Source organism: Pseudophryne corroboree, chromosome 4 (assembly GCF_028390025.1).
Source record: "Pseudophryne corroboree isolate aPseCor3 chromosome 4, aPseCor3.hap2, whole genome shotgun sequence".
Lineage (NCBI taxonomy): Eukaryota > Metazoa > Chordata > Amphibia > Anura > Myobatrachidae > Pseudophryne > Pseudophryne corroboree.
This window is the reverse complement of record NC_086447.1, coordinates 26,487,230-26,501,192: the sequence shown is the minus strand read 5'-3', so window position 1 is coordinate 26,501,192 and position 13,963 is coordinate 26,487,230. Positions and strand designations below refer to the sequence as shown.

Genomic DNA, 13,963 nt, shown 5'->3' with positions numbered 1-13,963 from the left:
AAGTGTCAGTTTCTGTAGTGTAGTGGTTATCACGTTCGCATAACACGCGAAAGGTCCCCAGTTCGAAACTGGGCAGAAACAATCTTTTAGCTTTAGAATTTTAAAACAATGAATTTTTGGGTAAAATGCTCAATAAAAATACAATCAGATAAAAAGTTTATTTTAGCATGCCATACTGAATATCAAAGATCATTTTTTATTGGATGATGGTCTCAAATTTTTCATGTAGTATCTGTAGTGTAGTGATTTCATGTTTACCTCACACGTGAAAGGTCCCCAGTTCGAAATTGGCAGAAACAATTGTAAAAATCATATTGCAGAATATCAAAAGTCAATTTCCCTTCTACCATGCATATTGGATGGTGTTGCATTCATGAAGTACCTGTAGTGTAGTATTATTCACATTTAGCCAATATGCATAAGGTTCCCCTTCAAAATTGGTCAGAAATACATTAAAAATAGATTTTTTTATTAAATACAATGATCAGAACTATTAATAAGTGAATGTGTCCTCTTGAGATGCAAAGTGGAAAAAATAGCATAGAAATTATTAGAAAATAGAAAAATAAGTTTAGAAAAAAAAATTCTTAGAAAACGGTTTGCCAATGGTACTTCCCGACTCCATAGTGATGAGATCTTCAAAAGTCAGTTTCTGTATTGTAGTGGTTATCACATTCGCCTAAAACACAAAAGGTCCCCAGTTCGAAACTGGGCAGAAATATGCTGTTATCTTTAGAATTTTAAAACAAGGGATTTTTGGTTGAAATGCCAAATAAAAATGCAATCATATAAAAAGTTTATTTCAGAATGTCATAATGTATGTCAAAGATCATTTTTTATTGGATGGCGGGAGATGCAGTTTCACTGTAGTTTCTGTAGTGTAGTGGTTATCACGTTCGCCTCACACGCGAAAGGTCCCCAGTTCGAAACTGGGCAGAAACATATTTTGTTACCTAAACACTTTGAATTCAATAATTTATATTTTGATAACTATCTACTGTTGCATTGCTCAATGAAAAAGCAAGCAAAAATCATATTGCAGAATATCAAAAGTCAATTTCCCTTCTACCATGCATATTGGATGGTGTTGCATTCATGAAGTACCTGTAGTGTAGAGTTATTCACATTTACCCAATATGCATAAGGTCCCACTTCAAAATTGGTCAGAAATACATTCAAAAAATATTTTTTTAGTAAATACAATGATCAGAATTGATAATAAGTGAATGTGTCCTCTTGAAATGCAAAGTGGAAAAATAGCGTCAAAATTATTAGAAAATAGGAAAAAAAGTTTAGAAAAAATTATATTTCTAAGAAAAGCATGTGTCATTTGTACTTCCAGACTAGATAGTGATGGAATCCACAAGAGTAAGTTTCTGTAGTGTAGTGGTTATCACGTTCGCCTAACACGCGAAAGGTCCCCAGTTCGAAACTGGGCAGAAACAATCTTTTAGCTTTAGAATTTTAAAACAATGAATTTTTGGGTAAAATGCTCAATAAAAATACAATCAGATAAAAAGTTTATTTTAGCATGCCATACTGAATGTCAAAGATCATTTTTTATTGGATGATGGTCGCAAATTTTTCATGTAGTATCTGTAGTGTAGTGATTTCATGTTTGCCTCACGCGTGAAAGGTCCCCAGTTCGAAATTGGCAGAAACATATTTTGTTACCTAAACACTTTGAATTCAATAATTTATATTTTGATAACTATATACTGTTGCATTGCTCAATGAAAAAGCAAGCAAAAAATCATATTGCAAAATATAAAAAGTCAATTTCCCTTCTACCATGCATATTGGATGGTGTTGCATTCATGAAGTACCTGTAGTGTAGTATTATTCACATTTAGCCAATATGCATAAGGTTCCCCTTCAAAATTGGTCAGAAATACATTAAAAATAGATTTTTTTATTAAATACAATGATCAGAACTATTAATAAGTGAATGTGTCCTCTTGAAATGCAAAGTGGAAAAAATAGCATAGAAATTATTAGAAAATAGAAAAATAAGTTTAGAAAAAAAAATTCTAAGAAAACGGTTTGCCAATGGTACTTCCCGACTCCATAGTGATGAGATCTTCAAAAGTCAGTTTCTGTATTGTAGTGGTTATCACATTCGCCTAAAACACAAAAGGTCCCCAGTTCGAAACTGGGCAGAAATATGCTGTTATCTTTAGAATTTTAAATCAAGGGATTTTTGGTTGAAATGCCAAATAAAAATGCAATCATATAAAAAGTTTATTTCAGAATGCCATAATGTATGTCAAAGATCATTTTTTATTGGATGGCGGGAGATGCTGTTTTATTGTAGTTTCTGTAGTGTAGTGGTTATCACGTTTGCCTCACACGCGAAAGGTCCCCAGTTCGAAACTGGGCAGAAACATATTTTGTTACCTAAACACTTTGAATTCAATAATTTATATTTTGATAACTATCTACTGTTGCATTGCTCAATGAAAAAGCAAGCAAAAATCATATTGCAGAATATCAAAAGTCAATTTCCCTTCTACCATGCATATTGGATGGTGTTGCATTCATGAAGTACCTGTAGTGTAGTATTATTCACATTTAGCCAATATGCATAAGGTTCCCCTTCAAAATTGGTCAGAAATACATTCAAAAAATATTTTTTTAGTAAATACAATGATCAGAATTGATAATAAGTGAATGTGTCCTCTTGAAATGCAAAGTGGAAAAATAGCGTCAAAATTATTAGAAAATAGGAAAAAAAAGTTTAGAAAAAATTATATTTCTAAGAAAAGCATGTGTCATTTGTACTTCCAGACTAGATAGTGATGGGACCACGTGAGTCAGTTTCTGTAGTGTAGTGGTTATCACGTTCGCCTAACACGTGAAAGATCCCCAGTTCGAAACTGGGCAGAAACAATCTTTTAGCTTTAGAATTTTAAAACAATTAATTTTTGGGTAAAATGCTCAATAAAAATACAATCAGATAAAAAGTTTATTTTAGCATGCCATACTGAATGTCAAAGATCATTTTTTATTGGATGATGGTCTCAAATTTTTCATGTAGTATCTGTAGTGTAGTGATTTCATGTTTGCCTCACACGTGAAAGGTCCCCAGTTCGAAATTGGCAGAAACATATTTTGTTACCTAAACACTTTGAATTCAATAATTTATATTTTGATAACTATCTACTGTTGCATTGCTCAATGAAAAAGCAAGCAAAAAATCATATTGCAGAATATCAAAAGTCAATTTCAATTCTACCATGCATATTGGATGGTGTTGCATTCATGAAGTACCTGTAGTGTAGAGTTATTCACATTTATCCAATATGCATAAGGTCCCCCTTCAAAATTGGTCAGAAATACATTAAAAAAATTTTTTTTTAGTAAATACAATGATCAGAATTGATAATAAGTGAATGTGTCCTCTTGAAATGCAAAGTGGAAAAATAGCGTCAAAATTATTAGAAAATAGGAAAAAAAGTTTAGAAAAAATCATATTTCTAAGAAAAGCATGTGTCATTTGTACTTCCAGACTAGATAGTGATGGAATCCACAAGTGTCAGTTTCTGTAGTGTAGTGGTTATCACGTTCGCATAACACGCGAAAGGTCCCCAGTTCGAAACTGGGCAGAAACAATCTTTTAGCTTTAGAATTTTAAAACAATGAAATTTTGGGTAAAATGCTCAATAAAAATACAATCAGATAAAAAGTTTATTTTAGCATGCCATACTGAATGTCAAAGATCATTTTTTATTGGATGATGGTCGCAAATTTTTCATGTAGTATCTGTAGTGTAGTGATTTCATGTTTGCCTCACACGTGAAAGGTCCCCAGTTCGAAATTGGCAGAAACATATTTTGTTACCTAAACACTTTGAATTCAATAATTTATATTTTGATAACTATATACTGTTGCATTGCTCAATGAAAAAGCAAGCAAAAAATCATATTGCAGAATATCAAAAGTCAATTTCCCTTCTACCATGCATATTGGATGGTGTTGCATTCATGAAGTACCTGTAGTGTAGTATTATTCACATTTAGCCAATATGCATAAGGTTCCCCTTCAAAATTGGTCAGAAATACATTAAAAATAGATTTTTTTATTAAATACAATGATCAGAACTATTAATAAGTGAATGTGTCTTCTTGAGATGCAAAGCGGAAAAAATAGCATAGAAATTATTAGAAAATAGAAAAATAAGTTTAGAAAAAAAAATTCTAAGAAAACGGTTTGCCAATGGTACTTCCCGACTCCATAGTGATGAGATCTTCAAAAGTCAGTTTCTGTATTGTAGTGGTTATCACATTCGCCTAAAACACAAAAGGTCCCCAGTTCGAAACTGGGCAGAAATATGCTGTTATCTTTAGAATTTTAAAACAAGGGATTTTTGGTTGAAATGCCAAATAAAAATGCAATCATATAAAAAGTTTATTTCAGAATGCCATAATGTATGTCAAAGATCATTTTTTATTGGATGGCGGGAGATGCTGTTTCATTGTAGTTTCTGTAGTGTAGTGGTTATCACGTTCGCCTCACACGCGAGAGGTCCCCAGTTCGAAACTGGGCAGAAACATATTTTGTTACCTAAACACTTTGAATTCAATAATTTATATTTTGATAACTATCTACTGTTGCATTGCTCAATGAAAAAGCAAGCAAAAATCATATTGCAGAATATCAAAAGTCAATTTCCCTTCTACCATGCATATTGGATGGTGTTGCATTCATGAAGTACCTGTAGTGAAGAGTTATTCACATTTACCCAATATGCATAAGGTCCCCCTTCAAAATTGGTCAGAAATACATTAAAAAAATATTTTTTTATTAAATACAATGATCAGAATTGATAATAAGTGAATGTGTCCTCTTGAAATGCAAAGTGGAAAAATAGCGTCAAAATTATTAGAAAATAGGAAAAAAAGTTTAGAAAAAATTATATTTCTAAGAAAAGCATGTGTCATTTGTACTTCCAGACTAGATAGTGATGGGACCACGCGAGTCAGTTTCTGTAGTGTAGTGGTTATCACGTTCGCCTAACACGTGAAAGATCCCCAGTTCGAAACTGGGCAGAAACAATCTTTTAGCTTTAGAATTTTAAAACAATTAATTTTTGGGTAAAATGCTCAATAAAAATACAATCAGATAAAAAGTTTATTTTAGCATGCCATACTGAATGTCAAAGATCATTTTTTATTGGATGATGGTCTCAAATTTTTCATGTAGTATCTGTAGTGTAGTGATTTCATATTTGCCTCACACGTGAAAGGTCCTCAGTTCGAAATTGGCAGAAACATATTTTGTTACCTAAACACTTTGAATTCAATAATTTATATTTTGATAACTATCTACTGTTGCATTGCTCAATGAAAAAGCAAGCAAAAAATCATATTGCAGAATATCAAAAGTCAGTTTCAATTCTACCATGCATATTGGATGGTGTTGCATTCATGAAGTACCTGTAGTGTAGAGTTATTCACATTTATCCAATATGCATAAGGTCCCCCTTCAAAATTGGTCAGAAATACATTAAAAAATTTTTTTTTAGTAAATGCAATGATCAGAATTGATAATAAGTGAATGTGTCCTCTTGAAATGCAAAGTGGAAAAATAGCGTCAAAATTATTAGAAAATAGGAAAAAAAGTTTAGAAAAAATTATATTTCTAAGAAAAGCATGTGTCATGTGTACATCCAGACTAGATAGTGATGAAATTCACGAGAGTCAGTTTCTGTAGTGTAGTGGTTATCACGTTCGCCTAACACGCGAAAGGTCCCCAGTTTGAAACTGGGCAGAAACAATCTTTTAGCTGTAGAATTTTAAAACAATTAATTTTTGGGTAAAATGCTCAATAAAAATACAATCAGATAAAAAGTTTATTTTAGCATGCCATACTGAATGTCAAAGATCATTTTTTACTGGATGATGGTCGCAAATTTTTCATGTAGTATCTGTAGTGTAGTGATTTCATGTTTGCCTCACGCGTGAAAGGTCCCCAGTTCGAAATTGGCAGAAACATATTTTGTTACCTAAACACTTTGAATTCAATAATTTATATTTTGATAACTATATACTGTTGCATTGCTCAATGAAAAAGCAAGCAAAAAATCATATTGCAGAATATCAAAAGTCAATTTCCCTTCTACCATGCATATTGGATGGTGTTGCATTCATGAAGTACCTGTAGTGTAGTATTATTCACATTTAGCCAATATGCATAAGGTTCCCCTTCAAAATTGGTCAGAAATACATTAAAAATAGATTTTTTTATTAAATACAATGATCAGAACTATTAATAAGTGAATGTGTCCTCTTGAAATGCAAAGTGGAAAAAATAGCATAGAAATTATTAGAAAATAGAAAAATAAGTTTAGAAAAAAAAATTCTAAGAAAACGGTTTGCCAATGGTACTTCCCGACTCCACAGTGATGAGATCTTCAAAAGTCAGTTTCTGTATTGTAGTGGTTATCACATTCGCCTAAAACACAAAAGGTCACCAGTTCGAAACTAGGCAGAAATATGCTGTTATCTTTAGAATTTTAAAACAAGGGATTTTTGGTTGAAATGCCAAATAAAAATGCAATCATATAAAAAGTTTATTTCAGAATGTCATAATGTATGTCAAAGATCATTTTTTATTGGATGGCGGGAGATGCTGTTTCATTGTAGTTTCTGTAGTGTAGTGGTTATCACGTTCGCCTCACACGCGAAAGGTCCTCAGTTAGAAACTGGGCAGAAACATATTTTGTTACCTAAACACTTTGAATTCAATAATTTATATTTTGATAACTATCTACTGTTGCATTGCTCAATGAAAAAGCAAGCAAAAATCATATTGCAGAATATCAAAAGTCAATTTCCCTTCTACCATGCATATTGGATGGTGTTGCATTCATGAAGTACCTGTAGTGTAGAGTTATTCACATTTACCCAATATGCATAAGGTCCCCCTTCAAAATTGGTCAGAAATACATTCAAAAAATATTTTTTTTAGTAAATACAATGATCAGAATTGATAATAAGTGAATGTGTCCTCTTGAAATGCAAAGTGGAAAAATAGCGTCAAAATTATTAGAAAATAGGAAAAAAAGTTTAGAAAAAATTATATTTCTAAGAAAAGCATGTGTCATTTGTACATCCAGACTAGATAGTGATGGGACCACTCGAGTCAGTTTCTGTAGTGTAGTGGTTATCACGTTCGCCTAACACGTGAAAGATCCCCAGTTCGAAACTGGGCAGAAACAATCTTTTAGCTTTAGAATTTTAAAACAATTAATTTTTGGGTAAAATGCTCAATAAAAATACAATCAGATAAAAAGTTTATTTTAGCATGCCATACTGAATGTCAAAGATCATTTTTTATTGGATGATGGTCTCAAATTTTTCATGTAGTATCTGTAGTGTAGTGATTTCATGTTTGCCTTACACGTGAAAGGTCCCCAGTTCGAAATTGGCAGAAACATATTTTGTTACCTAAACACTTTGAATTCAATAATTTATATTTTGATAACTATCTACTGTTGCATTGCTCAATGAAAAAGCAAGCAAAAAATCATATTGCAGAATATCAAAAGTCAATTTCAATTCTACCATGCATATTGGATGGTGTTGCATTCATGAAGTACCTGTAGTGTAGAGTTATTCACATTTATCCAATATGCATAAGGTCCCCCTTCAAAATTGGTCAGAAATACATTAAAAAAAAATTTTTTTAGTAAATACAATGATCAGAATTGATAATAAGTGAATGTGTCCTCTTGAAATGCAAAGTGGAAAAATAGCATCAAAATTATTAGAAAATAGGAAAAAAAGTTTAGAAAAAATTATATTTCTAAGAAAAGCATGTGTCATTTGTACTTCCAGGCTAGATAGTGATGGAATCCACAAGTGTCAGTTTCTGTAGTGTAGTGGTTATCACGTTCGCATAACACGCGAAAGGTCCCCAGTTCGAAACTGGGCAGAAACAATATTTTAGCTTTAGAATTTTAAAACAATGAATTTTTGGGTAAAATGCTCAATAAAAATACAATCAGATAAAAAGTTTATTTTAGCATGCCATACTGAATATCAAAGATCATTTTTTATTGGATGATGGTCTCAAATTTTTCATGTAGTATCTGTAGTGTAGTGATTTCATGTTTACCTCACACGTGAAAGGTCCCCAGTTCGAAATTGGCAGAAACAATTGTAAAAATCATATTGCAGAATATCAAAAGTCAATTTCCCTTCTACCATGCATATTGGATGGTGTTGCATTCATGAAGTACCTGTAGTGTAGTATTATTCACATTTAGCCAATATGCATAAGGTTCACCTTCAAAATTGGTCAGAAATACATTAAAAATAGATTTTTTTATTAAATACAATGATCAGAACTATTAATAAGTGAATGTGTCCTCTTGAGATGCAAAGTGGAAAAAATAGCATAGAAATTATTAGAAAATAGAAAAATAAGTTTAGAAAAAAAAATTCTTAGAAAACGGTTTGCCAATGGTACTTCCCGACTCCATAGTGATGAGATCTTCAAAAGTCAGTTTCTGTATTGTAGTGGTTATCACATTCGCCTAAAACACAAAAGGTCCCCAGTTCGAAACTGGGCAGAAATATGCTGTTATCTTTAGAATTTTAAAACAAGGGATTTTTGGTTGAAATGCCAAATAAAAATGCAATCATATAAAAAGTTTATTTCAGAATGTCATAATGTATGTCAAAGATCATTTTTTATTGGATGGCGGGAGATGCAGTTTCACTGTAGTTTCTGTAGTGTAGTGGTTATCACGTTCGCCTCACACGCGAAAGGTCCCCAGTTCGAAACTGGGCAGAAACATATTTTGTTACCTAAACACTTTGAATTCAATAATTTATATTTTGATAACTATCTACTGTTGCATTGCTCAATGAAAAAGCAAGCAAAAATCATATTGCAGAATATCAAAAGTCAATTTCCCTTCTACCATGCATATTGGATGGTGTTGCATTCATGAAGTACCTGTAGTGTAGAGTTATTCACATTTACCCAATATGCATAAGGTCCCACTTCAAAATTGGTCAGAAATACATTCAAAAAATATTTTTTTAGTAAATACAATGATCAGAATTGATAATAAGTGAATGTGTCCTCTTGAAATGCAAAGTGGAAAAATAGCGTCAAAATTATTAGAAAATAGGAAAAAAAGTTTAGAAAAAATTATATTTCTAAGAAAAGCATGTGTCATTTGTACTTCCAGACTAGATAGTGATGGAATCCACAAGAGTAAGTTTCTGTAGTGTAGTGGTTATCACGTTCGCCTAACACGCGAAAGGTCCCCAGTTCGAAACTGGGCAGAAACAATCTTTTAGCTTTAGAATTTTAAAACAATGAATTTTTGGGTAAAATGCTCAATAAAAATACAATCAGATAAAAAGTTTATTTTAGCATGCCATACTGAATGTCAAAGATCATTTTTTATTGGATGATGGTCGCAAATTTTTCATGTAGTATCTGTAGTGTAGTGATTTCATGTTTGCCTCACGCGTGAAAGGTCCCCAGTTCGAAATTGGCAGAAACATATTTTGTTACCTAAACACTTTGAATTCAATAATTTATATTTTGATAACTATATACTGTTGCATTGCTCAATGAAAAAGCAAGCAAAAAATCATATTGCAAAATATAAAAAGTCAATTTCCCTTCTACCATGCATATTGGATGGTGTTGCATTCATGAAGTACCTGTAGTGTAGTATTATTCACATTTAGCCAATATGCATAAGGTTCCCCTTCAAAATTGGTCAGAAATACATAAAAAATAGATTTTTTTATTAAATACAATGATCAGAACTATTAATAAGTGAATGTGTCCTCTTGAAATGCAAAGTGGAAAAAATAGCATAGAAATTATTAGAAAATAGAAAAATAAGTTTAGAAAAAAAAATTCTAAGAAAACGGTTTGCCAATGGTACTTCCCGACTCCATAGTGATGAGATCTTCAAAAGTCAGTTTCTGTATTGTAGTGGTTATCACATTCGCCTAAAACACAAAAGGTCCCCAGTTCGAAACTGGGCAGAAATATGCTGTTATCTTTAGAATTTTAAATCAAGGGATTTTTGGTTGAAATGCCAAATAAAAATGCAATCATATAAAAAGTTTATTTCAGAATGCCATAATGTATGTCAAAGATCATTTTTTATTGGATGGCGGGAGATGCTGTTTTATTGTAGTTTCTGTAGTGTAGTGGTTATCACGTTTGCCTCACACGCGAAAGGTCCCCAGTTCGAAACTGGGCAGAAACATATTTTGTTACCTAAACACTTTGAATTCAATAATTTATATTTTGATAACTATCTACTGTTGCATTGCTCAATGAAAAAGCAAGCAAAAATCATATTGCAGAATATCAAAAGTCAATTTCCCTTCTACCATGCATATTGGATGGTGTTGCATTCATGAAGTACCTGTAGTGTAGTATTATTCACATTTAGCCAATATGCATAAGGTTCCCCTTCAAAATTGGTCAGAAATACATTCAAAAAATATTTTTTTAGTAAATACAATGATCAGAATTGATAATAAGTGAATGTGTCCTCTTGAAATGCAAAGTGGAAAAATAGCGTCAAAATTATTAGAAAATAGGAAAAAAAAGTTTAGAAAAAATTATATTTCTAAGAAAAGCATGTGTCATTTGTACTTCCAGACTAGATAGTGATGGGATGCACAAGAGTCAGTTTCTGTAGTATAGTGGTTATCACGTTCGCCTAACACGCGAAAGGTCCCCAGTTCGAAACTGGGCAGAAACAATCTTTTAGCTTTAGAATTTTAAAACAATGAATTTTTAGGTAAAATGCTCAATAAAAATACAATCAGATAAAAAGTTTATTTTAGCATGCCATACTGAATGTCAAAGATAATTTTTTATTGGATGATGGTCTCAAATTTTTCATGTAGTATCTGTAGTGTAGTGATTTCATGTTTGCCTCACACGTGAAAGGTCCCCAGTTCGAAATTGGCAGAAACATATTTTGTTACCTAAACACTTTGAATTCAATAATTTATATTTTGATAACTATCTACTGTTGCATTGCTCAATGAAAAAGCAAGCAAAAAATCATATTGCAGAATATCAAAAGTCAGTTTCAATTCTACCATGCATATTGGATGGTGTTGCATTCATGAAGTACCTGTAGTGTAGAGTTATTCACATTTATCCAATATGCATAAGGTCCCCCTTCAAAATTGGTCAGAAATACATTAAAAAATTTTTTTTTAGTAAATACAATGATCAGAATTGATAATAAGTGAATGTGTCCTCTTGAAATGCAAAGTGGAAAAATAGCGTCAAAATTATTAGAAAATAGGAAAAAAAGTTTAGAAAAAATTATATTTCTAAGAAAAGCATGTGTCATGTGTACATCCAGACTAGATAGTGATGAAATTCACGAGAGTCAGTTTCTGTAGTGTAGTGGTTATCTCGTTCGCCTAACACGCGAAAGGTCCCCAGTTCGAAACTGGGCAGAAACAATCTTTTAGCTGTAGAATTTTAAAACAATTAATTTTTGGGTAAAATGCTCAATAAAAATACAATCAGATAAAAAGTTTATTTTAGCATGCCATACTGAATGTCAAAGATCATTTTTTACTGGATGATGGTCGCAAATTTTTCATGTAGTATCTGTAGTGTAGTGATTTCATGTTTGCCTCACGCGTGAAAGGTCCCCAGTTCGAAATTGGCAGAAACATATTTTGTTACCTAAACACTTTGAATTCAATAATTTATATTTTGATAACTATATACTGTTGCATTGCTCAATGAAAAAGCAAGCAAAAAATCATATTGCAGAATATCAAAAGTCAATTTCCCTTTTACCATGCATATTGGATGGTGTTGCATTCATGAAGTACCTGTAGTGTAGTATTATTCACATTTAGCCAATATGCATAAGGTTCCCCTTCAAAATTGGTCAGAAATACATTAAAAATAGATTTTTTTTATTAAATACAATGATCAGAACTATTAATAAGTGAATGTGTCCTCTTGAAATGCAAAGTGGAAAAAATAGCATAGAAATTATTAGAAAATAGAAAAATAAGTTTAGAAAAAAAAATTCTAAGAAAACGGTTTGCCAATGGTACTTCCCGACTCCATAGTGATGAGATCTTCAAAAGTCAGTTTCTGTATTGTAGTGGTTATCACATTCGCCTAAAACACAAAAGGTCCCCAGTTCGAAACTAGGCAGAAATATGCTGTTATCTTTAGAATTTTAAATCAAGGGATTTTCGGTTGAAATGCCAAATAAAAATGCAATCATATAAAAAGTTTATTTCAGAATGCCATAATGTATGTCAAAGATCATTTTTTATTGGATGGCGGGAGATGCTGTTTCCATGTAGTTTCTGTAGTGTAGTGGTTATCACGTTTGCCTCACACGCGAAAGATCCCCAGTTCAAAACTGGGCAGAAACATATTTTGTTACCTAAACACTTTGAATTCAATAATTTATATTTTGATAACTATCTACTGTTGCATTGCTCAATGAAAAAGCAAGCAAAAATCATATTGCAGAATATCAAAAGTCAATTTCCCTTCTACCATGCATATTGGATGGTGTTGCATTCATGAAGTACCTGTAGTGTAGAGTTATTCACATTTACCCAATATGCATAAGGTCCCCCTTCAAAATTGGTCAGAAATACATTAAAAAATATTTTTTTAGTAAATACAATGATCAGAATTGATAATAAGTGAATGTGTCCTCTTGAAATGCAAAGTGGAAAAATAGCGTCAAAATTATTAGAAAATAGGAAAAAAGTTTAGAAAAAATTATATTTCTAAGAAAAGCATGTGTCATTTGTACTTCCAGACTAGATAGTGATGGAATCCACAAGAGTCAGTTTCTGTAGTGTAGTGGTTATCACGTTCGCCTAACACGCGAAAGGTCCCCAGTTCGAAACTGGGCAAAAACAATCTTTTAGCTTTAGAATTTTAAAACAATGAATTTTTGGGTAAAATGCTCAATAAAAATACAATCAGATAAAAAGTTTATTTTAGCATGCCATACTGAATGTCAAAGATAATTTTTTATTGGATGATGGTCGCAAATTTTTCATGTAGTATCTGTAGTGTAGTGATTTCATGTTTGCCTCACGCGTGAAAGGTCCCCAGTTCGAAATTGGCAGAAACATATTTTGTTACCTAAACACTTTGAATTCAATAATTTATATTTTGATAACTATATACTGTTGCATTGCTCAATGAAAAAGCAAGCAAAAAATCATATTGCAAAATATAAAAAGTCAATTTCCCTTCTACCATGCATATTGGATGGTGTTGCATTCATGAAGTACCTGTAGTGTAGTATTATTCACATTTAGCCAATATGCATAAGGTTCCCCTTCAAAATTGGTCAGAAATACATTAAAAATAGATTTTTTTATTAAATACAATGATCAGAACTATTAATAAGTGAATGTGTCCTCTTGAAATGCAAAGTGGAAAAAATAGCATAGAAATTATTAGAAAATAGAAAAATAAGTTTAGAAAAAAAAATTCTAAGAAAACGGTTTGCCAATGGTACTTCCCGACTCCATAGTGATGAGATCTTCAAAAGTCAGTTTCTGTATTGTAGTGGTTATCACATTCGCCTAAAACACAAAAGGTCCCCAGTTCGAAACTGGGCAGAAATATGCTGTTATCTTTAGAATTTTAAATCAAGGGATTTTTGGTTGAAATGCCAAATAAAAATGCAATCATATAAAAAGTTTATTTCAGAATGCCATAATGTATGTCAAAGATCATTTTTTATTGAATGGCGGGAGATGCTGTTTTATTGTAGTTTCTGTAGTGTAGTGGTTATCACGTTCGCCTCACACGCGAAAGGTCCCCAGTTCGAAACTGGGCAGAAAAATATTTTGTTACCTAAACACTTTGAATTCAATAATTTATATTTTGATAACTATCTACTGTTGCATTGCTCAATGAAAAAGCAAGCAAAAATCATATTGCAGAATATCAA

General features: G+C 31.8%; 20 non-coding genes across 20 annotated transcripts; all 20 read left to right on the top strand.

Moving 5' to 3' along the window:
• The first annotated feature begins 8 nt into the window (after window positions 1–8).
• TRNAV-AAC (transfer RNA valine (anticodon AAC)) lies at window positions 9–81 on the top strand. Its single transcript has one exon. It is a non-coding gene; the product is annotated as a tRNA-Val (tRNA).
• A 788-nt stretch (window positions 82–869) lies between these two features.
• TRNAV-CAC (transfer RNA valine (anticodon CAC)) lies at window positions 870–942 on the top strand. The gene has a single exon. It is a non-coding gene; the product is annotated as a tRNA-Val (tRNA).
• Window positions 943–1,372: 430 nt separating this feature from the next.
• On the top strand, window positions 1,373–1,445 carry TRNAV-AAC (transfer RNA valine (anticodon AAC)). The gene has a single exon. It is a non-coding gene; the product is annotated as a tRNA-Val (tRNA).
• Window positions 1,446–2,313: 868 nt separating this feature from the next.
• TRNAV-CAC (transfer RNA valine (anticodon CAC)) lies at window positions 2,314–2,386 on the top strand. The gene has a single exon. It is a non-coding gene; the product is annotated as a tRNA-Val (tRNA).
• A 430-nt stretch (window positions 2,387–2,816) lies between these two features.
• TRNAV-AAC (transfer RNA valine (anticodon AAC)) lies at window positions 2,817–2,889 on the top strand. Its single transcript has one exon. It is a non-coding gene; the product is annotated as a tRNA-Val (tRNA).
• A 649-nt stretch (window positions 2,890–3,538) lies between these two features.
• Window positions 3,539–3,611, top strand: TRNAV-AAC (transfer RNA valine (anticodon AAC)). Its single transcript has one exon. It is a non-coding gene; the product is annotated as a tRNA-Val (tRNA).
• An 868-nt stretch (window positions 3,612–4,479) lies between these two features.
• Window positions 4,480–4,552, top strand: TRNAV-CAC (transfer RNA valine (anticodon CAC)). The gene has a single exon. It is a non-coding gene; the product is annotated as a tRNA-Val (tRNA).
• Window positions 4,553–4,981: 429 nt separating this feature from the next.
• On the top strand, window positions 4,982–5,054 carry TRNAV-AAC (transfer RNA valine (anticodon AAC)). Its single transcript has one exon. It is a non-coding gene; the product is annotated as a tRNA-Val (tRNA).
• Window positions 5,055–5,702: 648 nt separating this feature from the next.
• Window positions 5,703–5,775, top strand: TRNAV-AAC (transfer RNA valine (anticodon AAC)). Its single transcript has one exon. It is a non-coding gene; the product is annotated as a tRNA-Val (tRNA).
• An 868-nt stretch (window positions 5,776–6,643) lies between these two features.
• Window positions 6,644–6,716, top strand: TRNAV-CAC (transfer RNA valine (anticodon CAC)). The gene has a single exon. It is a non-coding gene; the product is annotated as a tRNA-Val (tRNA).
• Window positions 6,717–7,146: 430 nt separating this feature from the next.
• On the top strand, window positions 7,147–7,219 carry TRNAV-AAC (transfer RNA valine (anticodon AAC)). Its single transcript has one exon. It is a non-coding gene; the product is annotated as a tRNA-Val (tRNA).
• Window positions 7,220–7,868: 649 nt separating this feature from the next.
• TRNAV-AAC (transfer RNA valine (anticodon AAC)) lies at window positions 7,869–7,941 on the top strand. The gene has a single exon. It is a non-coding gene; the product is annotated as a tRNA-Val (tRNA).
• Window positions 7,942–8,729: 788 nt separating this feature from the next.
• On the top strand, window positions 8,730–8,802 carry TRNAV-CAC (transfer RNA valine (anticodon CAC)). The gene has a single exon. It is a non-coding gene; the product is annotated as a tRNA-Val (tRNA).
• Window positions 8,803–9,232: 430 nt separating this feature from the next.
• TRNAV-AAC (transfer RNA valine (anticodon AAC)) lies at window positions 9,233–9,305 on the top strand. Its single transcript has one exon. It is a non-coding gene; the product is annotated as a tRNA-Val (tRNA).
• An 868-nt stretch (window positions 9,306–10,173) lies between these two features.
• Window positions 10,174–10,246, top strand: TRNAV-CAC (transfer RNA valine (anticodon CAC)). The gene has a single exon. It is a non-coding gene; the product is annotated as a tRNA-Val (tRNA).
• A 431-nt stretch (window positions 10,247–10,677) lies between these two features.
• On the top strand, window positions 10,678–10,750 carry TRNAV-AAC (transfer RNA valine (anticodon AAC)). Its single transcript has one exon. It is a non-coding gene; the product is annotated as a tRNA-Val (tRNA).
• A 648-nt stretch (window positions 10,751–11,398) lies between these two features.
• On the top strand, window positions 11,399–11,471 carry TRNAV-AAC (transfer RNA valine (anticodon AAC)). Its single transcript has one exon. It is a non-coding gene; the product is annotated as a tRNA-Val (tRNA).
• Window positions 11,472–12,340: 869 nt separating this feature from the next.
• Window positions 12,341–12,413, top strand: TRNAV-CAC (transfer RNA valine (anticodon CAC)). The gene has a single exon. It is a non-coding gene; the product is annotated as a tRNA-Val (tRNA).
• A 428-nt stretch (window positions 12,414–12,841) lies between these two features.
• TRNAV-AAC (transfer RNA valine (anticodon AAC)) lies at window positions 12,842–12,914 on the top strand. The gene has a single exon. It is a non-coding gene; the product is annotated as a tRNA-Val (tRNA).
• An 868-nt stretch (window positions 12,915–13,782) lies between these two features.
• Window positions 13,783–13,855, top strand: TRNAV-CAC (transfer RNA valine (anticodon CAC)). Its single transcript has one exon. It is a non-coding gene; the product is annotated as a tRNA-Val (tRNA).
• The last annotated feature ends 108 nt before the right edge of the window (window positions 13,856–13,963 follow it).